Source organism: Rhinoderma darwinii, unplaced genomic scaffold (genome assembly GCF_050947455.1).
Source record: "Rhinoderma darwinii isolate aRhiDar2 unplaced genomic scaffold, aRhiDar2.hap1 Scaffold_546, whole genome shotgun sequence".
In the NCBI taxonomy this organism is placed as follows: domain Eukaryota; kingdom Metazoa; phylum Chordata; class Amphibia; order Anura; family Rhinodermatidae; genus Rhinoderma; species Rhinoderma darwinii.
Genome location: NW_027464096.1, coordinates 109294 through 131478, shown reverse-complemented (window position 1 = coordinate 131478; position 22185 = coordinate 109294). Strand labels below are relative to the sequence as shown.

Below are 22185 nucleotides of genomic sequence, written 5' to 3'. Positions count from 1 at the left end.
GTGTGTGTGTGTGTGTGTGTGTGTGTGTGTGTGTGTGTCTTCTGTGTTTCTGTGTTTCCGGCATTTCACATTGGAACAGCTCATTCACCTTCCTTGTCTTCTCTCCGCCCTCCCTTTTAGGTAAGTTAAAGAGCTGCACCTGAGCCAGCCACTGATTGATGCAGCACCACAGTCAAATAGTGGAGTGGAGTGGAGTAGGGGAACAGCAAACAGCCATTAAAGCAGCCAGCCGCCTACCCGCCACAATGGACCTACCTGTGTACACTAGATGGATGTGATGGAATGTACTGTCGTCCCTACATTTCAAGAAGAAGTAAGAATTGCAGTTGCAACAAACCCTTGCTTGCCTACAAAGAGAGCAGCAATTTGGATTTGTTACTATGTTACCTGGAAGAATAACAAACTGTGCAAGGATGGAGGTTGTAGGAGCAAAGAGAAGTTGTCTGTAAAGTTGGTGGATGCCTATTTTCCATTTTGCAGTCCCTTGTCTCCCTCTTGTGGCCTCCTGGAGGCAAGTAGCTGTGCAAAAAAAAGACAGCCTGGCGGCCGGCTGTTGCAGTGTTGCCCTCTCAGGCAACACTGAGTGACTGACTGAGCCGCACCGTCTTATATAAAGTTCAGACGGAACTTTGCACGTGTCATAGTGGAGCCCTCAGGATTCCAGAGCCAGCTTTCTGACATCATAATGGGGCCTGCCTCAGAGATAAAAGCCTGGGCCCAGGCAGTGTTGGTCAGTGCTGCTCAGCAGGCAGCACCGGACTGGATTGGATTAAAGCTGATACAAGGTGTGAAGGAACAAGGGGTGGCTGTGGGCATGCACTTGCTGCCGCTGCCAGTGTTTATCTGCATGGCAGGAGGGCATTTGGGCGTTGCCAGGAAGGCGTTTTTATGTAGATTCCTCCTCCTCTTTCAGCACTGCATTGTGGTGCAAGCAAAAGAAGCAAATCCTGTCTGGCTTCCTCTCCGGCCTTTATTCACCTCCCTCCCGCTTAGTAGCTGTAAATGTGTGTGAGCCTGCAGGGCCCCATGGAATTGCCTAGGAGTAGGCTGAATCAATCGCTGCAAGGGGTGAACAGCAGTATTAGGCAGGCTCGGTCAACGGCCGGCCCATTCGGGTTATCGCTTCTCGGCCTTTTGGCTAAGATCAAGTGTAGTACCTGCTCAAGCTGAGGTTAGTAATCATCCCTGCCGGTGGTACGTGGGCCATCGTAGGGGGATGACAGAACGCCGAGGTGAGGGCAGGGAACCACAACGGTCATCGCTCTGGTGTACGCATTTGGTTTAAAGGTACCATTTGTAGGTGACCAGGCGACCGCCGGATCGAGGTCATTAGGCCGGGTAGTTTGGAAGCCCGAGTTGCTATGTGCCCCAGGGCTGGTGACCCTGGGGTGCCCTAACTCACTGGGGGTGGGATCCCACTGAGTGAAGGCACACTTGCACGCACTCTCTTTCACGCTATATGAGCACACACCTTTATTCTCCCGGCCTTCTGGCTGGGAGATGAGGAATTTTTTATACCTGGCGGATGTCCAGGCTGTATCACAGCGCACATCCACTTATTTAATTTTGTTTTTCACTGTGTGTTTGTCACGTTTGTCACAAGGATTTTGGGATGCGGTGCCCTTTTGGGACCCTCCTGAGGTCTAGGGGGAAAATGTGTGGCCTTCTGGTTCCTTTTTCCCCTGCAACCCGGCCTCCCTTCTTCGGAGGGGAGGTGCAACTAGGATGCAGGCTCCTAGGTGGACACTGGGGTGGCAGCCCAGGTAGAAGCCTAGGAGTGTGTTTGGGTCTCCCTAAGCTTCGGCGAGGGGGGACCATCGATCCTTGATCCTCTAGGCCTATGGTTTGGAGGGTCAGGGAATGGTTATGCGGGGCCTCTCTCTTTTAAGAGAAGGGCTGCGATAGACCGCATCCTTGTGCACTTTTTGTGTGGCACCTCTGCACTTTTTATGCACTTGGGTGATAGAAAGCACGACTCGGGCTTTCAAAAAAAAAAAAAAAAAATCTGTTCTTATCAGTTTAATATCTGATACGTCCCCTATCTGGGGACCATATATTAAATGGATTTTTCGAACAGGGAGATGGAAATAGAGCTTGCTCTGTCCACTCCACGCATTGACCTGGTATTGCAGTATTTCCAGGACCGGTGCACCCTTCCCTTATGTGTTGACTAAAATCAGATTCCAAAAGTGCTATTTGTGTTTGCTATTGTTTTTGTCTTTCTGATGGGATCTCCCCTTTTAATCCCATTATTTCAACACCTGTTGGACAATGCATTTGTACAGTCATGTGTGATAATGAGCTCATTTATTAAATGCAATTAATTAATACATTGCCACCTCTTGTTGTGTGTGTGTGTGTGTGTGTGTGTGTGTGTGTGTGTGTGTGTGTGTGTGTGTGTGTGTGTGTGTGTGTGTGTGTGTCTTCTGTGTTTCTGTGTTTCCGGCATTTCACATTGGAACAGCTCATTCACCTTCCTTGTCTTCTCTCCGCCCTCCCTTTTAGGTAAGTTAAAGAGCTGCACCTGAGCCAGCCACTGATTGATGCAGCACCACAGTCAAATAGTGGAGTGGAGTGGAGTAGGGGAACAGCAAACAGCCATTAAAGCAGCCAGCCGCCTACCCGCCACAATGGACCTACCTGTGTACACTAGATGGATGTGATGGAATGTACTGTCGTCCCTACATTTCAAGAAGAAGTAAGAATTGCAGTTGCAACAAACCCTTGCTTGCCTACAAAGAGAGCAGCAATTTGGATTTGTTACTATGTTACCTGGAAGAATAACAAACTGTGCAAGGATGGAGGTTGTAGGAGCAAAGAGAAGTTGTCTGTAAAGTTGGTGGATGCCTATTTTCCATTTTGCAGTCCCTTGTCTCCCTCTTGTGGCCTCCTGGAGGCAAGTAGCTGTGCAAAAAAAAGACAGCCTGGCGGCCGGCTGTTGCAGTGTTGCCCTCTCAGGCAACACTGAGTGACTGACTGAGCCGCACCGTCTTATATAAAGTTCAGACGGAACTTTGCACGTGTCATAGTGGAGCCCTCAGGATTCCAGAGCCAGCTTTCTGACATCATAATGGGGCCTGCCTCAGAGATAAAAGCCTGGGCCCAGGCAGTGTTGGTCAGTGCTGCTCAGCAGGCAGCACCGGACTGGATTGGATTAAAGCTGATACAAGGTGTGAAGGAACAAGGGGTGGCTGTGGGCATGCACTTGCTGCCGCTGCCAGTGTTTATCTGCATGGCAGGAGGGCATTTGGGCGTTGCCAGGAAGGCGTTTTTATGTAGATTCCTCCTCCTCTTTCAGCACTGCATTGTGGTGCAAGCAAAAGAAGCAAATCCTGTCTGGCTTCCTCTCCGGCCTTTATTCACCTCCCTCCCGCTTAGTAGCTGTAAATGTGTGTGAGCCTGCAGGGCCCCATGGAATTGCCTAGGAGTAGGCTGAATCAATCGCTGCAAGGGGTGAACAGCAGTATTAGGCAGGCTCGGTCAACGGCCGGCCCATTCGGGTTATCGCTTCTCGGCCTTTTGGCTAAGATCAAGTGTAGTACCTGCTCAAGCTGAGGTTAGTAATCATCCCTGCCGGTGGTACGTGGGCCATCGTAGGGGGATGACAGAACGCCGAGGTGAGGGCAGGGAACCACAACGGTCATCGCTCTGGTGTACGCATTTGGTTTAAAGGTACCATTTGTAGGTGACCAGGCGACCGCCGGATCGAGGTCAGGAGGTCGGGTAGTTTGAAAGCCCGAGTTGCTATGTGCCCCAGGGCTGGTGACCCTGGGGTGCCCTAACTCACTGGGGGTGGGATCCCACTGAGTGAAGGCACACTTGCACGCACTCTTCTTTCACACTTTTAAGCACACACCTTTATTCTCCCGGCCTTCTGGCTGGGAGATGAGGAATTTTTATATACCTGGCGGATGTCCAGGCTGTATCACAGCGCACATCCACTTATTTAATTTTGTTTTTCACTGTGTGTTTGTCACGTTTGTCACAAGGATTTTGGGATGCGGTGCCCTTTTGGGACCCTCCTGAGGTCTAGGGGGAAAATGTGTGGCCTTCTGGTTCCTTTTTCCCCTGCAACCCGGCCTCCCTTCTTCGGAGGGGAGGTGCAACTAGGATGCAGGCTCCTAGGTGGACACTGGGGTGGCAGCCCAGGTAGAAGCCTAGGAGTGTGTTTGGGTCTCCCTAAGCTTCGGCGAGGGGGGACCATCGATCCTTGATCCTCTAGGCCTATGGTTTGGAGGGTCAGGGAATGGTTATGCGGGGCCTCTCTCTTTTAAGAGAAGGGCTGCGATAGACCGCATCCTTGTGCACTTTTTGTGTGGCACCTCTGCACTTTTTATGCACTTGGGTGATAGAAAGCACGGCTCGGGCTTTCAATAAAAAAAAAAAAAAAAAAAATCTGTTCTTATCAGTTTAATATCTGATACGTCCCCTATCTGGGGACCATATATTAAATGGATTTTTCGAACAGGGAGATGGAAATAGAGCTTGCTCTGTCCACTCCACGCATTGACCTGGTATTGCAGTATTTCCAGGACCGGTGCACCCTTCCCTTATGTGTTGACTAAAATCAGATTCCAAAAGTGCTATTTGTGTTTGCTATTGTTTTTGTCTTTCTGATGGGATCTCCCCTTTTAATCCCATTATTTCAACACCTGTTGGACAATGCATTTGTACAGTCATGTGTGATAATGAGCTCATTTATTAAATGCAATTAATTAATACATTGCCACCTCTTGTTGTGTGTGTGTGTGTGTGTGTGTGTGTGTGTGTGTGTGTGTGTGTGTGTGTGTGTGTGTGTGTGTCTTCTGTGTTTCTGTGTTTCCGGCATTTCACATTGGAACAGCTCATTCACCTTCCTTGTCTTCTCTCCGCCCTCCCTTTTAGGTAAGTTAAAGAGCTGCACCTGAGCCAGCCACTGATTGATGCAGCACCACAGTCAAATAGTGGAGTGGAGTGGAGTAGGGGAACAGCAAACAGCCATTAAAGCAGCCAGCCGCCTACCCGCCACAATGGACCTACCTGTGTACACTAGATGGATGTGATGGAATGTACTGTCGTCCCTACATTTCAAGAAGAAGTAAGAATTGCAGTTGCAACAAACCCTTGCTTGCCTACAAAGAGAGCAGCAATTTGGATTTGTTACTATGTTACCTGGAAGAATAACAAACTGTGCAAGGATGGAGGTTGTAGGAGCAAAGAGAAGTTGTCTGTAAAGTTGGTGGATGCCTATTTTCCATTTTGCAGTCCCTTGTCTCCCTCTTGTGGCCTCCTGGAGGCAAGTAGCTGTGCAAAAAAAAGACAGCCTGGCGGCCGGCTGTTGCAGTGTTGCCCTCTCAGGCAACACTGAGTGACTGACTGAGCCGCACCGTCTTATATAAAGTTCAGACGGAACTTTGCACGTGTCATAGTGGAGCCCTCAGGATTCCAGAGCCAGCTTTCTGACATCATAATGGGGCCTGCCTCAGAGATAAAAGCCTGGGCCCAGGCAGTGTTGGTCAGTGCTGCTCAGCAGGCAGCACCGGACTGGATTGGATTAAAGCTGATACAAGGTGTGAAGGAACAAGGGGTGGCTGTGGGCATGCACTTGCTGCCGCTGCCAGTGTTTATCTGCATGGCAGGAGGGCATTTGGGCGTTGCCAGGAAGGCGTTTTTATGTAGATTCCTCCTCCTCTTTCAGCACTGCATTGTGGTGCAAGCAAAAGAAGCAAATCCTGTCTGGCTTCCTCTCCGGCCTTTATTCACCTCCCTCCCGCTTAGTAGCTGTAAATGTGTGTGAGCCTGCAGGGCCCCATGGAATTGCCTAGGAGTAGGCTGAATCAATCGCTGCAAGGGGTGAACAGCAGTATTAGGCAGGCTCGGTCAACGGCCGGCCCATTCGGGTTATCGCTTCTCGGCCTTTTGGCTAAGATCAAGTGTAGTATCTGTTCTTATCAGTTTAATATCTGATACGTCCCCTATCTGGGGACCATATATTAAATGGATTTTTCGAACAGGGAGATGGAAATAGAGCTTGCTCTGTCCACTCCACGCATTGACCTGGTATTGCAGTATTTCCAGGACCGGTGCACCCTTCCCTTATGTGTTGACTAAAATCAGATTCCAAAAGTGCTATTTGTGTTTGCTATTGTTTTTGTCTTTCTGATGGGATCTCCCCTTTTAATCCCATTATTTCAACACCTGTTGGACAATGCATTTGTACAGTCATGTGTGATAATGAGCTCATTTATTAAATGCAATTAATTAATACATTGCCACCTCTTGTTGTGTGTGTGTGTGTGTGTGTGTGTGTGTGTGTGTGTGTGTGTGTGTGTGTGTGTGTGTGTGTGTGTGTGTCTTCTGTGTTTCTGTGTTTCCGGCATTTCACATTGGAACAGCTCATTCACCTTCCTTGTCTTCTCTCCGCCCTCCCTTTTAGGTAAGTTAAAGAGCTGCACCTGAGCCAGCCACTGATTGATGCAGCACCACAGTCAAATAGTGGAGTGGAGTGGAGTAGGGGAACAGCAAACAGCCATTAAAGCAGCCAGCCGCCTACCCGCCACAATGGACCTACCTGTGTACACTAGATGGATGTGATGGAATGTACTGTCGTCCCTACATTTCAAGAAGAAGTAAGAATTGCAGTTGCAACAAACCCTTGCTTGCCTACAAAGAGAGCAGCAATTTGGATTTGTTACTATGTTACCTGGAAGAATAACAAACTGTGCAAGGATGGAGGTTGTAGGAGCAAAGAGAAGTTGTCTGTAAAGTTGGTGGATGCCTATTTTCCATTTTGCAGTCCCTTGTCTCCCTCTTGTGGCCTCCTGGAGGCAAGTAGCTGTGCAAAAAAAAGACAGCCTGGCGGCCGGCTGTTGCAGTGTTGCCCTCTCAGGCAACACTGAGTGACTGACTGAGCCGCACCGTCTTATATAAAGTTCAGACGGAACTTTGCACGTGTCATAGTGGAGCCCTCAGGATTCCAGAGCCAGCTTTCTGACATCATAATGGGGCCTGCCTCAGAGATAAAAGCCTGGGCCCAGGCAGTGTTGGTCAGTGCTGCTCAGCAGGCAGCACCGGACTGGATTGGATTAAAGCTGATACAAGGTGTGAAGGAACAAGGGGTGGCTGTGGGCATGCACTTGCTGCCGCTGCCAGTGTTTATCTGCATGGCAGGAGGGCATTTGGGCGTTGCCAGGAAGGCGTTTTTATGTAGATTCCTCCTCCTCTTTCAGCACTGCATTGTGGTGCAAGCAAAAGAAGCAAATCCTGTCTGGCTTCCTCTCCGGCCTTTATTCACCTCCCTCCCGCTTAGTAGCTGTAAATGTGTGTGAGCCTGCAGGGCCCCATGGAATTGCCTAGGAGTAGGCTGAATCAATCGCTGCAAGGGGTGAACAGCAGTATTAGGCAGGCTCGGTCAACGGCCGGCCCATTCGGGTTATCGCTTCTCGGCCTTTTGGCTAAGATCAAGTGTAGTACCTGCTCAAGCTGAGGTTAGTAATCATCCCTGCCGGTGGTACGTGGGCCATCGTAGGGGGATGACAGAACGCCGAGGTGAGGGCAGGGAACCACAACGGTCATCGCTCTGGTGTACGCATTTGGTTTAAAGGTACCATTTGTAGGTGACCAGGCGACCGCCGGATCGAGGTCATTAGGCCGGGTAGTTTGGAAGCCCGAGTTGCTATGTGCCCCAGGGCTGGTGACCCTGGGGTGCCCTAACTCACTGGGGGTGGGATCCCACTGAGTGAAGGCACACTTGCACGCACTCTCTTTCACGCTATATGAGCACACACCTTTATTCTCCCGGCCTTCTGGCTGGGAGATGAGGAATTTTTTATACCTGGCGGATGTCCAGGCTGTATCACAGCGCACATCCACTTATTTAATTTTGTTTTTCACTGTGTGTTTGTCACGTTTGTCACAAGGATTTTGGGATGCGGTGCCCTTTTGGGACCCTCCTGAGGTCTAGGGGGAAAATGTGTGGCCTTCTGGTTCCTTTTTCCCCTGCAACCCGGCCTCCCTTCTTCGGAGGGGAGGTGCAACTAGGATGCAGGCTCCTAGGTGGACACTGGGGTGGCAGCCCAGGTAGAAGCCTAGGAGTGTGTTTGGGTCTCCCTAAGCTTCGGCGAGGGGGGACCATCGATCCTTGATCCTCTAGGCCTATGGTTTGGAGGGTCAGGGAATGGTTATGCGGGGCCTCTCTCTTTTAAGAGAAGGGCTGCGATAGACCGCATCCTTGTGCACTTTTTGTGTGGCACCTCTGCACTTTTTATGCACTTGGGTGATAGAAAGCACGACTCGGGCTTTCAAAAAAAAAAAAAAAAAATCTGTTCTTATCAGTTTAATATCTGATACGTCCCCTATCTGGGGACCATATATTAAATGGATTTTTCGAACAGGGAGATGGAAATAGAGCTTGCTCTGTCCACTCCACGCATTGACCTGGTATTGCAGTATTTCCAGGACCGGTGCACCCTTCCCTTATGTGTTGACTAAAATCAGATTCCAAAAGTGCTATTTGTGTTTGCTATTGTTTTTGTCTTTCTGATGGGATCTCCCCTTTTAATCCCATTATTTCAACACCTGTTGGACAATGCATTTGTACAGTCATGTGTGATAATGAGCTCATTTATTAAATGCAATTAATTAATACATTGCCACCTCTTGTTGTGTGTGTGTGTGTGTGTGTGTGTGTGTGTGTGTGTGTGTGTGTGTGTGTGTGTGTGTGTGTGTGTGTGTGTGTCTTCTGTGTTTCTGTGTTTCCGGCATTTCACATTGGAACAGCTCATTCACCTTCCTTGTCTTCTCTCCGCCCTCCCTTTTAGGTAAGTTAAAGAGCTGCACCTGAGCCAGCCACTGATTGATGCAGCACCACAGTCAAATAGTGGAGTGGAGTGGAGTAGGGGAACAGCAAACAGCCATTAAAGCAGCCAGCCGCCTACCCGCCACAATGGACCTACCTGTGTACACTAGATGGATGTGATGGAATGTACTGTCGTCCCTACATTTCAAGAAGAAGTAAGAATTGCAGTTGCAACAAACCCTTGCTTGCCTACAAAGAGAGCAGCAATTTGGATTTGTTACTATGTTACCTGGAAGAATAACAAACTGTGCAAGGATGGAGGTTGTAGGAGCAAAGAGAAGTTGTCTGTAAAGTTGGTGGATGCCTATTTTCCATTTTGCAGTCCCTTGTCTCCCTCTTGTGGCCTCCTGGAGGCAAGTAGCTGTGCAAAAAAAAGACAGCCTGGCGGCCGGCTGTTGCAGTGTTGCCCTCTCAGGCAACACTGAGTGACTGACTGAGCCGCACCGTCTTATATAAAGTTCAGACGGAACTTTGCACGTGTCATAGTGGAGCCCTCAGGATTCCAGAGCCAGCTTTCTGACATCATAATGGGGCCTGCCTCAGAGATAAAAGCCTGGGCCCAGGCAGTGTTGGTCAGTGCTGCTCAGCAGGCAGCACCGGACTGGATTGGATTAAAGCTGATACAAGGTGTGAAGGAACAAGGGGTGGCTGTGGGCATGCACTTGCTGCCGCTGCCAGTGTTTATCTGCATGGCAGGAGGGCATTTGGGCGTTGCCAGGAAGGCGTTTTTATGTAGATTCCTCCTCCTCTTTCAGCACTGCATTGTGGTGCAAGCAAAAGAAGCAAATCCTGTCTGGCTTCCTCTCCGGCCTTTATTCACCTCCCTCCCGCTTAGTAGCTGTAAATGTGTGTGAGCCTGCAGGGCCCCATGGAATTGCCTAGGAGTAGGCTGAATCAATCGCTGCAAGGGGTGAACAGCAGTATTAGGCAGGCTCGGTCAACGGCCGGCCCATTCGGGTTATCGCTTCTCGGCCTTTTGGCTAAGATCAAGTGTAGTACCTGCTCAAGCTGAGGTTAGTAATCATCCCTGCCGGTGGTACGTGGGCCATCGTAGGGGGATGACAGAACGCCGAGGTGAGGGCAGGGAACCACAACGGTCATCGCTCTGGTGTACGCATTTGGTTTAAAGGTACCATTTGTAGGTGACCAGGCGACCGCCGGATCGAGGTCATTAGGCCGGGTAGTTTGGAAGCCCGAGTTGCTATGTGCCCCAGGGCTGGTGACCCTGGGGTGCCCTAACTCACTGGGGGTGGGATCCCACTGAGTGAAGGCACACTTGCACGCACTCTCTTTCACGCTATATGAGCACACACCTTTATTCTCCCGGCCTTCTGGCTGGGAGATGAGGAATTTTTTATACCTGGCGGATGTCCAGGCTGTATCACAGCGCACATCCACTTATTTAATTTTGTTTTTCACTGTGTGTTTGTCACGTTTGTCACAAGGATTTTGGGATGCGGTGCCCTTTTGGGACCCTCCTGAGGTCTAGGGGGAAAATGTGTGGCCTTCTGGTTCCTTTTTCCCCTGCAACCCGGCCTCCCTTCTTCGGAGGGGAGGTGCAACTAGGATGCAGGCTCCTAGGTGGACACTGGGGTGGCAGCCCAGGTAGAAGCCTAGGAGTGTGTTTGGGTCTCCCTAAGCTTCGGCGAGGGGGGACCATCGATCCTTGATCCTCTAGGCCTATGGTTTGGAGGGTCAGGGAATGGTTATGCGGGGCCTCTCTCTTTTAAGAGAAGGGCTGCGATAGACCGCATCCTTGTGCACTTTTTGTGTGGCACCTCTGCACTTTTTATGCACTTGGGTGATAGAAAGCACGACTCGGGCTTTCAAAAAAAAAAAAAAAAAATCTGTTCTTATCAGTTTAATATCTGATACGTCCCCTATCTGGGGACCATATATTAAATGGATTTTTCGAACAGGGAGATGGAAATAGAGCTTGCTCTGTCCACTCCACGCATTGACCTGGTATTGCAGTATTTCCAGGACCGGTGCACCCTTCCCTTATGTGTTGACTAAAATCAGATTCCAAAAGTGCTATTTGTGTTTGCTATTGTTTTTGTCTTTCTGATGGGATCTCCCCTTTTAATCCCATTATTTCAACACCTGTTGGACAATGCATTTGTACAGTCATGTGTGATAATGAGCTCATTTATTAAATGCAATTAATTAATACATTGCCACCTCTTGTTGTGTGTGTGTGTGTGTGTGTGTGTGTGTGTGTGTGTGTGTGTGTGTGTGTGTGTGTGTGTGTGTGTGTGTCTTCTGTGTTTCTGTGTTTCCGGCATTTCACATTGGAACAGCTCATTCACCTTCCTTGTCTTCTCTCCGCCCTCCCTTTTAGGTAAGTTAAAGAGCTGCACCTGAGCCAGCCACTGATTGATGCAGCACCACAGTCAAATAGTGGAGTGGAGTGGAGTAGGGGAACAGCAAACAGCCATTAAAGCAGCCAGCCGCCTACCCGCCACAATGGACCTACCTGTGTACACTAGATGGATGTGATGGAATGTACTGTCGTCCCTACATTTCAAGAAGAAGTAAGAATTGCAGTTGCAACAAACCCTTGCTTGCCTACAAAGAGAGCAGCAATTTGGATTTGTTACTATGTTACCTGGAAGAATAACAAACTGTGCAAGGATGGAGGTTGTAGGAGCAAAGAGAAGTTGTCTGTAAAGTTGGTGGATGCCTATTTTCCATTTTGCAGTCCCTTGTCTCCCTCTTGTGGCCTCCTGGAGGCAAGTAGCTGTGCAAAAAAAAGACAGCCTGGCGGCCGGCTGTTGCAGTGTTGCCCTCTCAGGCAACACTGAGTGACTGACTGAGCCGCACCGTCTTATATAAAGTTCAGACGGAACTTTGCACGTGTCATAGTGGAGCCCTCAGGATTCCAGAGCCAGCTTTCTGACATCATAATGGGGCCTGCCTCAGAGATAAAAGCCTGGGCCCAGGCAGTGTTGGTCAGTGCTGCTCAGCAGGCAGCACCGGACTGGATTGGATTAAAGCTGATACAAGGTGTGAAGGAACAAGGGGTGGCTGTGGGCATGCACTTGCTGCCGCTGCCAGTGTTTATCTGCATGGCAGGAGGGCATTTGGGCGTTGCCAGGAAGGCGTTTTTATGTAGATTCCTCCTCCTCTTTCAGCACTGCATTGTGGTGCAAGCAAAAGAAGCAAATCCTGTCTGGCTTCCTCTCCGGCCTTTATTCACCTCCCTCCCGCTTAGTAGCTGTAAATGTGTGTGAGCCTGCAGGGCCCCATGGAATTGCCTAGGAGTAGGCTGAATCAATCGCTGCAAGGGGTGAACAGCAGTATTAGGCAGGCTCGGTCAACGGCCGGCCCATTCGGGTTATCGCTTCTCGGCCTTTTGGCTAAGATCAAGTGTAGTATCTGTTCTTATCAGTTTAATATCTGATACGTCCCCTATCTGGGGACCATATATTAAATGGATTTTTCGAACAGGGAGATGGAAATAGAGCTTGCTCTGTCCACTCCACGCATTGACCTGGTATTGCAGTATTTCCAGGACCGGTGCACCCTTCCCTTATGTGTTGACTAAAATCAGATTCCAAAAGTGCTATTTGTGTTTGCTATTGTTTTTGTCTTTCTGATGGGATCTCCCCTTTTAATCCCATTATTTCAACACCTGTTGGACAATGCATTTGTACAGTCATGTGTGATAATGAGCTCATTTATTAAATGCAATTAATTAATACATTGCCACCTCTTGTTGTGTGTGTGTGTGTGTGTGTGTGTGTGTGTGTGTGTGTGTGTGTGTGTGTGTGTGTCTTCTGTGTTTCTGTGTTTCCGGCATTTCACATTGGAACAGCTCATTCACCTTCCTTGTCTTCTCTCCGCCCTCCCTTTTAGGTAAGTTAAAGAGCTGCACCTGAGCCAGCCACTGATTGATGCAGCACCACAGTCAAATAGTGGAGTGGAGTGGAGTAGGGGAACAGCAAACAGCCATTAAAGCAGCCAGCCGCCTACCCGCCACAATGGACCTACCTGTGTACACTAGATGGATGTGATGGAATGTACTGTCGTCCCTACATTTCAAGAAGAAGTAAGAATTGCAGTTGCAACAAACCCTTGCTTGCCTACAAAGAGAGCAGCAATTTGGATTTGTTACTATGTTACCTGGAAGAATAACAAACTGTGCAAGGATGGAGGTTGTAGGAGCAAAGAGAAGTTGTCTGTAAAGTTGGTGGATGCCTATTTTCCATTTTGCAGTCCCTTGTCTCCCTCTTGTGGCCTCCTGGAGGCAAGTAGCTGTGCAAAAAAAAGACAGCCTGGCGGCCGGCTGTTGCAGTGTTGCCCTCTCAGGCAACACTGAGTGACTGACTGAGCCGCACCGTCTTATATAAAGTTCAGACGGAACTTTGCACGTGTCATAGTGGAGCCCTCAGGATTCCAGAGCCAGCTTTCTGACATCATAATGGGGCCTGCCTCAGAGATAAAAGCCTGGGCCCAGGCAGTGTTGGTCAGTGCTGCTCAGCAGGCAGCACCGGACTGGATTGGATTAAAGCTGATACAAGGTGTGAAGGAACAAGGGGTGGCTGTGGGCATGCACTTGCTGCCGCTGCCAGTGTTTATCTGCATGGCAGGAGGGCATTTGGGCGTTGCCAGGAAGGCGTTTTTATGTAGATTCCTCCTCCTCTTTCAGCACTGCATTGTGGTGCAAGCAAAAGAAGCAAATCCTGTCTGGCTTCCTCTCCGGCCTTTATTCACCTCCCTCCCGCTTAGTAGCTGTAAATGTGTGTGAGCCTGCAGGGCCCCATGGAATTGCCTAGGAGTAGGCTGAATCAATCGCTGCAAGGGGTGAACAGCAGTATTAGGCAGGCTCGGTCAACGGCCGGCCCATTCGGGTTATCGCTTCTCGGCCTTTTGGCTAAGATCAAGTGTAGTATCTGTTCTTATCAGTTTAATATCTGATACGTCCCCTATCTGGGGACCATATATTAAATGGATTTTTCGAACAGGGAGATGGAAATAGAGCTTGCTCTGTCCACTCCACGCATTGACCTGGTATTGCAGTATTTCCAGGACCGGTGCACCCTTCCCTTATGTGTTGACTAAAATCAGATTCCAAAAGTGCTATTTGTGTTTGCTATTGTTTTTGTCTTTCTGATGGGATCTCCCCTTTTAATCCCATTATTTCAACACCTGTTGGACAATGCATTTGTACAGTCATGTGTGATAATGAGCTCATTTATTAAATGCAATTAATTAATACATTGCCACCTCTTGTTGTGTGTGTGTGTGTGTGTGTGTGTGTGTGTGTGTGTGTGTGTGTGTGTGTGTGTGTGTGTGTGTGTGTGTCTTCTGTGTTTCTGTGTTTCCGGCATTTCACATTGGAACAGCTCATTCACCTTCCTTGTCTTCTCTCCGCCCTCCCTTTTAGGTAAGTTAAAGAGCTGCACCTGAGCCAGCCACTGATTGATGCAGCACCACAGTCAAATAGTGGAGTGGAGTGGAGTAGGGGAACAGCAAACAGCCATTAAAGCAGCCAGCCGCCTACCCGCCACAATGGACCTACCTGTGTACACTAGATGGATGTGATGGAATGTACTGTCGTCCCTACATTTCAAGAAGAAGTAAGAATTGCAGTTGCAACAAACCCTTGCTTGCCTACAAAGAGAGCAGCAATTTGGATTTGTTACTATGTTACCTGGAAGAATAACAAACTGTGCAAGGATGGAGGTTGTAGGAGCAAAGAGAAGTTGTCTGTAAAGTTGGTGGATGCCTATTTTCCATTTTGCAGTCCCTTGTCTCCCTCTTGTGGCCTCCTGGAGGCAAGTAGCTGTGCAAAAAAAAGACAGCCTGGCGGCCGGCTGTTGCAGTGTTGCCCTCTCAGGCAACACTGAGTGACTGACTGAGCCGCACCGTCTTATATAAAGTTCAGACGGAACTTTGCACGTGTCATAGTGGAGCCCTCAGGATTCCAGAGCCAGCTTTCTGACATCATAATGGGGCCTGCCTCAGAGATAAAAGCCTGGGCCCAGGCAGTGTTGGTCAGTGCTGCTCAGCAGGCAGCACCGGACTGGATTGGATTAAAGCTGATACAAGGTGTGAAGGAACAAGGGGTGGCTGTGGGCATGCACTTGCTGCCGCTGCCAGTGTTTATCTGCATGGCAGGAGGGCATTTGGGCGTTGCCAGGAAGGCGTTTTTATGTAGATTCCTCCTCCTCTTTCAGCACTGCATTGTGGTGCAAGCAAAAGAAGCAAATCCTGTCTGGCTTCCTCTCCGGCCTTTATTCACCTCCCTCCCGCTTAGTAGCTGTAAATGTGTGTGAGCCTGCAGGGCCCCATGGAATTGCCTAGGAGTAGGCTGAATCAATCGCTGCAAGGGGTGAACAGCAGTATTAGGCAGGCTCGGTCAACGGCCGGCCCATTCGGGTTATCGCTTCTCGGCCTTTTGGCTAAGATCAAGTGTAGTATCTGTTCTTATCAGTTTAATATCTGATACGTCCCCTATCTGGGGACCATATATTAAATGGATTTTTCGAACAGGGAGATGGAAATAGAGCTTGCTCTGTCCACTCCACGCATTGACCTGGTATTGCAGTATTTCCAGGACCGGTGCACCCTTCCCTTATGTGTTGACTAAAATCAGATTCCAAAAGTGCTATTTGTGTTTGCTATTGTTTTTGTCTTTCTGATGGGATCTCCCCTTTTAATCCCATTATTTCAACACCTGTTGGACAATGCATTTGTACAGTCATGTGTGATAATGAGCTCATTTATTAAATGCAATTAATTAATACATTGCCACCTCTTGTTGTGTGTGTGTGTGTGTGTGTGTGTGTGTGTGTGTGTGTGTGTGTGTGTGTGTGTGTGTGTGTGTGTGTGTGTGTGTGTCTTCTGTGTTTCTGTGTTTCCGGCATTTCACATTGGAACAGCTCATTCACCTTCCTTGTCTTCTCTCCGCCCTCCCTTTTAGGTAAGTTAAAGAGCTGCACCTGAGCCAGCCACTGATTGATGCAGCACCACAGTCAAATAGTGGAGTGGAGTGGAGTAGGGGAACAGCAAACAGCCATTAAAGCAGCCAGCCGCCTACCCGCCACAATGGACCTACCTGTGTACACTAGATGGATGTGATGGAATGTACTGTCGTCCCTACATTTCAAGAAGAAGTAAGAATTGCAGTTGCAACAAACCCTTGCTTGCCTACAAAGAGAGCAGCAATTTGGATTTGTTACTATGTTACCTGGAAGAATAACAAACTGTGCAAGGATGGAGGTTGTAGGAGCAAAGAGAAGTTGTCTGTAAAGTTGGTGGATGCCTATTTTCCATTTTGCAGTCCCTTGTCTCCCTCTTGTGGCCTCCTGGAGGCAAGTAGCTGTGCAAAAAAAAGACAGCCTGGCGGCCGGCTGTTGCAGTGTTGCCCTCTCAGGCAACACTGAGTGACTGACTGAGCCGCACCGTCTTATATAAAGTTCAGACGGAACTTTGCACGTGTCATAGTGGAGCCCTCAGGATTCCAGAGCCAGCTTTCTGACATCATAATGGGGCCTGCCTCAGAGATAAAAGCCTGGGCCCAGGCAGTGTTGGTCAGTGCTGCTCAGCAGGCAGCACCGGACTGGATTGGATTAAAGCTGATACAAGGTGTGAAGGAACAAGGGGTGGCTGTGGGCATGCACTTGCTGCCGCTGCCAGTGTTTATCTGCATGGCAGGAGGGCATTTGGGCGTTGCCAGGAAGGCGTTTTTATGTAGATTCCTCCTCCTCTTTCAGCACTGCATTGTGGTGCAAGCAAAAGAAGCAAATCCTGTCTGGCTTCCTCTCCGGCCTTTATTCACCTCCCTCCCGCTTAGTAGCTGTAAATGTGTGTGAGCCTGCAGGGCCCCATGGAATTGCCTAGGAGTAGGCTGAATCAATCGCTGCAAGGGGTGAACAGCAGTATTAGGCAGGCTCGGTCAACGGCCGGCCCATTCGGGTTATCGCTTCTCGGCCTTTTGGCTCAGATCTCGTGTCTGACTGAAAGGTCTTTCCAAAGCTTGTCGAGCTCTTGGCCATAGGGCATCGGTGGTTCGCCATCTTAAGCCCTATGCTGCTATAAGGAGAGGACCTGCGAGGAGAATTCGAGGAGAAGGCGATCCCCACAAAGCGAGGATGGAGGCTACTATGCGTTTTTCAAGATCCGATGAACTGAAGATAAAGGATTCCTTCAAGATCGAGGTTGGAGATGATGCCAGAGACAAGTTCCAGCTGGGTTTCTTCGTGAGGCGAGTTTTGCTGGAGATCCTTGGGATAAAGAGAGAAGACATCCTAGCTCTCCAAGATGCTCCAGGTCGCTATACCCTTACCCTGGTATCGGAAGCTGCTTGTCAAAGCTTGTACAGGACCATCAGGTTGAAGTTGGGTGAGGAAGACCTTAAAGGTCTAGTCTTTGTTATTCTGTTTACCACTGAAGAAAAGCCTCTGGTGGTTCATATGAGTAATCCCCATGTGCTCCTGGATGACATCAGCTTCTTTCTTCAGAGACATTGCGCCTCAGTGCGCTTTTCCCACAAAGTCCTGAACTCTGAGAAGCTGTGGACAGGAAAATATAAGTTTTTTGTCAAGCTGAAGGAAGACTCAGAAGGAATTGGGGGATACCATCACCCCCCTTCAGGATTCTTAATTGGCAGAGACAGAGGACGTCTGTTTTATCCTAACATGCCTTTGTTTTGCCGGAAATGTATGGACTTTGGGCATACGTATGAGAACTGCCCAGAAGAGGTGGCAGTTTGTAAAAAGTGTTACCAGAAGGGCCACGCAACTTTCAGTTGTCCAAATGTGATGGTCTGCAACATTTGCCGTGTACCAGGGCATGCCTTTCGGGACTGCCCTTTGAAGAAAACTGGCTCTTATGCAGATGCGGTCAGAGGGCAGCCAGGGGCTGCTGGGACATCTTCAGCGCAGAGGCCAGCGGCGAAACCTCCGCAAGGAGAAGGCTTACCTGACGTGGGTGCTCCGGCTGTCTGGTCGGATTGCCCTGATGGATTGGAGAATGCTGATCCTGTGAGACCTGAGGCTAAAGCAGGGGAGAGATCGTCTGTGGCAGCCAAAGGTCTTGGTCCAAAAAACTCTGAAGATCTAGAGAAGGCTAAGATCATGAGACAGGTGAAACCCGAAGCCAAAGTGGGGGAGAGATCTTCTACAGAGGCCAAGGGTCACAGTCTGGAAGAAGCCATGGATCTAGAAGTGCAGAGGAAAAGAAAACCTGAGGAAGAGGGATCAAGTGTTGGCTCTAAAAGGTCCAGCACGCCTCAATATAAGCCCCTAGTGACACCAGCTAAACTGACACCTCCGGCAAAGCAACCTCCAGCAAAACCGCCTCCGGCAAAACCCCCACCATCCGATCCTGCCAATATTGAATTTTCGGATTCAGAAGACGTGTCCAGCCCCTGCACCCCAGTGGGCTTCATGTCAGATTCGGATAGTAGTGCCCACTAATCCGAATGATCTATGGCAAACAGCATTAAAATTTCCTCACTCAATGTGAGGAGTCTAAAGGGTCCGACAAGGCGGGCCGCTTTATTTTCGTATTTATCTACAGTGGACTCAGACATTTTTTTCGTACAGGAATGCGGAATAGATTTTGACATGAACTATGCAACTCTAAGACAAGATTGGACTTTGGGCAATTCCATATGGTCTGGAGATAATGAAACCAGATCAACCGGTGTTGGAATATTGTTTAAGTCTAAGGAGTTCAAAGTCAATGCATTCAAGGAAGTTATGCCCGGAAGAGCTCTGTTTGCTAATATAACCCATCATGGGGTGGACTTAAGACTTCTCTGTGTTTATGCCTCGCCTGTAAAAGAAGAAAGGTCGCAGTTGTTGGAGGATATACAATGCTACTTACCTGGTTCATCCCCGCTAATAATAGCTGGCGACTTTAATTGTATCTTATCCGGTGAGAAGAGAGAAGGTAGCACTGGAGAGCCAAAAAAAGACAAAACAGAGAAACAGTTAAAGGACCTGCTCATAGACTTTAAACTAAAAGACACCTGGAGAGACCTGCAAAAATCTGACCCGGGTTACACCTGGGAAAATGCTGTTACGAAGTCCAGAATTGACTTTACTTTTGTTACAGAGCAAATTATTCCAAAATCATCTTTGTTAATTTCCAATATTTTTTCAGACCACAAAATGATTCAGACACAATTAGAAGTCCCCAGACTTGTCAAAGGCAGAGGAGTCTGGAGACTCAATACAACGCTACTTCAAGAAACTGCAATAAAGACAGATTTTTTAAACCATTATAACCATTTAAAAAGTAAACAGAAAAATTACGCTTCCATGCTAGAGTGGTGGGAATACGCCAAAAATAAAATCAAAGAATTCTTTGTCAAAAAAAGCATTGCGAGAGCAAGAGAGAAGACGAAGTGGCACAACACACTCAACACCAAGCTACAAACGTACTACAAACTTAGAAGTGCTGGTATAGACATGGAAGACTTAATTATAAATGTAAAGGAACAAATCGCAAAAGAAATTGAGAACAAAGGGAAAGAAATCATCTTCAGCTCAAAAATTGAAATTCTTGAGAAAAATGAAAAATGCTCTAGATATTTCTTCAAAAAAACCGTCAGCACCAAAGAGATGATTAAGGAGCTGGAAGGCGAAACAACAGCAGACGGCATGCTTGCCAAAGCTCAAAGCTTTTATCAAGAACTTTTTAACGACAAACCTATAGACTTGTCTTTTACTGAGGATGCTATTAACACTCTAGATTGCACGTTATCCAAAACCGACCAAGAACTGTTATGTAAGGACATTACTTCTGAAGAACTTCATGCTGCTGTCAAAAGCTTTTTATTTGGGAAAACCCCGGGATCTGACGGTCTTCCCGTAGAATTTTATAGGGAATTTTGGGACATTTTAAGTGTGGACTTTTATCTTGTTATTAAGGAAGCCTTTAAAAGTGATCTGCTACCACTATCCTGGAGAAGTGGACTCGTATCTCTAATTCATAAAAAAGGAGAAAAATCTCGGTTAGAAAACTGGAGACCAATTACGCTTCTCAACGTGGATTACAAAATTATGTCCAAAATTTTAGTTAACCGTTTTAAAGGGGTTTTAAGCCAAGTTATAAATATGGACCAAGTTTGTGCAGTACCAGGGAGAAGTGTGACAGAACATCTAAACACCATCAGAGATGTAATTTGGTACCAGCAAGATAGACAGCAGAATTTAGCCATCTTGTCATTAGATTTTCAGAAGGCATTTGATCGTGTGTCTCATAGGTTTTTATGGTTAGTTTTAAAAAAGATGTGTTTTCCAGATGCTTTTATACGACAAATTGCGCTTTTATACAAAAACTCTTTTAGCAGAATATTAGTCAACGGCTCGCTAACAGACGAAGTTAAACTGCACTCAGGAGTTAAACAGGGGTGCCCCCTGTCGCCCATACTATTTATATGTGCCATTGAACCGCTTCTGTCAATGATCAGAAAAGACAAGGTTGTCAGAGGTGTTCCCCTACCCGGAGGTGGTGGGAACGAAGTTAAAGTCATGGGCTATATGGACGATATCTCTATCTTCTGTTCATCACAGGTTGCCCTTAGACGAGCGATAAGAATTACAGAATTTTTTTGCCTAGCCTCTGCTTTTAAACTTAATATTGACAAAAGTAGTTGTTTTACGATTGGAGATTGGACTGATTTTTTTATGCCTAGCTTGAAAATGCAAACCGACCAAATTAAAGTTTTAGGCGTAATCTTCGATCAACAAAATAATGGTGCGCAAAGCTGGGAAGACGTAAAAAACAAGTTACAAAAGAAAATAGATTTATGGATGTTGAGAAAACTTACCTTGAGTGGCAAAATTCTTGTCATAAAAGCCATTCTGCTTCCGATTATGCTGTACTTGAGTTTTGTGTTTCCACCGAATGAGTTAACTGTTAAAAGACTTCAAAGAATGCTATTCCAATTCGTATGGAGTTCGAAATTCGAAAAGCTAAATAGACAGACAATGTTTAAATCACTTAGTAAAGGTGGTAAAGATGTGCCAAATGTAAAACTTTTTCTATATTCTAAGTTTTTTAGCCTCTGTTTTAAAAGTGTGTCTTTATGTAATAATTGGTCCTATTTTTTACGATATGCTGCAGGACATATTTTTAGGCGACGCAAGTGGATTTCTATGTCATTATCTAGTCCAGTTTTAATATTTCCACCCAAGCAATATATTATTTTAGAAAAGGTAATAAAACAACATAACCTTGAGTCCTTTGAGGTGGAGACTTTGAAAAATCCGAGGAAATTGTCCCTAGAAATAAAGAAAAAAGATACAATGACACCCATTTCTAACTTTTCTTTCAACAGAAGCGCTGCTATATGGGAAAAAGTTAATGCACCCTACCTTACAAACAGCCACAAAGACATTGCCTGGATGATGGTTCATGACTGTCTGCCCACCAGATTTTTCCAGCACAGAAGGGGATTGAGCAATTTCAGTGTCTGCCCTAGACAACAATGCTGCTATGATGAGACGACCTTGCACATATTCTGGAATTGTCATTTTGCACAGACTGTTTGGAAAGAATGTGGAGAACTTTTAAAATTCTTAACTGGTCTTAGCTTTTTAAACTTTGAAGTGATTTTTTATGGTATTCATGAGACACTGCCAAAAGAAAAAGAAAGAGTTTTATGGTGCACTATAAACTGCATAAAAAACGCACTATGGAAAACCAGAAATATTTTATTGTTCAAGAGAGATTATATTAGCGAAAAAGAGTGTATAAAATTAGCAATCAGTGAACTGTATTTATATTACCTGCTAGACAAGAAACGTTTAGGGAAAAGAAGAGCACAGAGCACATGGCACTTTAGTTGTTGGAAGATGTTATACTAGACCTTGTTCTTAAGAAATTAGTTTGATTAGACTTAGTTAAATTCAAAAGAAAAAATCTGTTCTTATCAGTTTAATATCTGATACGTCCCCTATCTGGGGACCATATATTAAATGGATTTTTCGAACAGGGAGATGGAAATAGAGCTTGCTCTGTCCACTCCACGCATTGACCTGGTATTGCAGTATTTCCAGGACCGGTGCACCCTTCCCTTATGTGTTGACTAAAATCAGATTCCAAAAGTGCTATTTGTGTTTGCTATTGTTTTTGTCTTTCTGATGGGATCTCCCCTTTTAATCCCATTATTTCAACACCTGTTGGACAATGCATTTGTACAGTCATGTGTGATAATGAGCTCATTTATTAAATGCAATTAATTAATACATTGCCACCTCTTGTTGTGTGTGTGTGTGTGTGTGTGTGTGTGTGTGTGTGTGTGTGTGTGTGTGTGTGTGTGTGTGTGTCTTCTGTGTTTCTGTGTTTCCGGCATTTCACATTGGAACAGCTCATTCACCTTCCTTGTC

At 47.2% G+C, this 22185-nt stretch overlaps 9 non-coding genes and 4 pseudogenes across 9 annotated transcripts; all 13 read left to right on the top strand.

Moving 5' to 3' along the window:
• Nucleotides 1–1118: 1118 nt before the first annotated feature.
• On the top strand, nucleotides 1119–1188 carry LOC142723031 (U2 spliceosomal RNA; annotated as a pseudogene).
• Nucleotides 1189–1975: 787 nt separating this feature from the next.
• LOC142722985 (U2 spliceosomal RNA) lies at nucleotides 1976–2157 on the top strand. Its single transcript, XR_012875238.1, has one exon. It is a non-coding gene; the product is annotated as a U2 spliceosomal RNA (small nuclear RNA).
• Nucleotides 2158–3503: 1346 nt separating this feature from the next.
• On the top strand, nucleotides 3504–3573 carry LOC142723030 (U2 spliceosomal RNA; annotated as a pseudogene).
• A 788-nt stretch (nucleotides 3574–4361) lies between these two features.
• LOC142723015 (U2 spliceosomal RNA) lies at nucleotides 4362–4548 on the top strand. The gene has a single exon (XR_012875269.1). It is a non-coding gene; the product is annotated as a U2 spliceosomal RNA (small nuclear RNA).
• Nucleotides 4549–5882: 1334 nt separating this feature from the next.
• Nucleotides 5883–6073, top strand: LOC142723104 (U2 spliceosomal RNA). Its single transcript, XR_012875321.1, has one exon. It is a non-coding gene; the product is annotated as a U2 spliceosomal RNA (small nuclear RNA).
• Nucleotides 6074–7413: 1340 nt separating this feature from the next.
• On the top strand, nucleotides 7414–7483 carry LOC142723029 (U2 spliceosomal RNA; annotated as a pseudogene).
• A 787-nt stretch (nucleotides 7484–8270) lies between these two features.
• LOC142722983 (U2 spliceosomal RNA) lies at nucleotides 8271–8452 on the top strand. The gene has a single exon (XR_012875236.1). It is a non-coding gene; the product is annotated as a U2 spliceosomal RNA (small nuclear RNA).
• A 1344-nt stretch (nucleotides 8453–9796) lies between these two features.
• On the top strand, nucleotides 9797–9866 carry LOC142723028 (U2 spliceosomal RNA; annotated as a pseudogene).
• A 787-nt stretch (nucleotides 9867–10653) lies between these two features.
• Nucleotides 10654–10835, top strand: LOC142722982 (U2 spliceosomal RNA). The gene has a single exon (XR_012875235.1). It is a non-coding gene; the product is annotated as a U2 spliceosomal RNA (small nuclear RNA).
• A 1340-nt stretch (nucleotides 10836–12175) lies between these two features.
• On the top strand, nucleotides 12176–12366 carry LOC142723103 (U2 spliceosomal RNA). Its single transcript, XR_012875320.1, has one exon. It is a non-coding gene; the product is annotated as a U2 spliceosomal RNA (small nuclear RNA).
• A 1326-nt stretch (nucleotides 12367–13692) lies between these two features.
• LOC142723102 (U2 spliceosomal RNA) lies at nucleotides 13693–13883 on the top strand. Its single transcript, XR_012875319.1, has one exon. It is a non-coding gene; the product is annotated as a U2 spliceosomal RNA (small nuclear RNA).
• Nucleotides 13884–15223: 1340 nt separating this feature from the next.
• Nucleotides 15224–15414, top strand: LOC142723100 (U2 spliceosomal RNA). The gene has a single exon (XR_012875318.1). It is a non-coding gene; the product is annotated as a U2 spliceosomal RNA (small nuclear RNA).
• Nucleotides 15415–21680: 6266 nt separating this feature from the next.
• LOC142722967 (U2 spliceosomal RNA) lies at nucleotides 21681–21871 on the top strand. Its single transcript, XR_012875227.1, has one exon. It is a non-coding gene; the product is annotated as a U2 spliceosomal RNA (small nuclear RNA).
• Nucleotides 21872–22185: the final 314 nt, after the last annotated feature.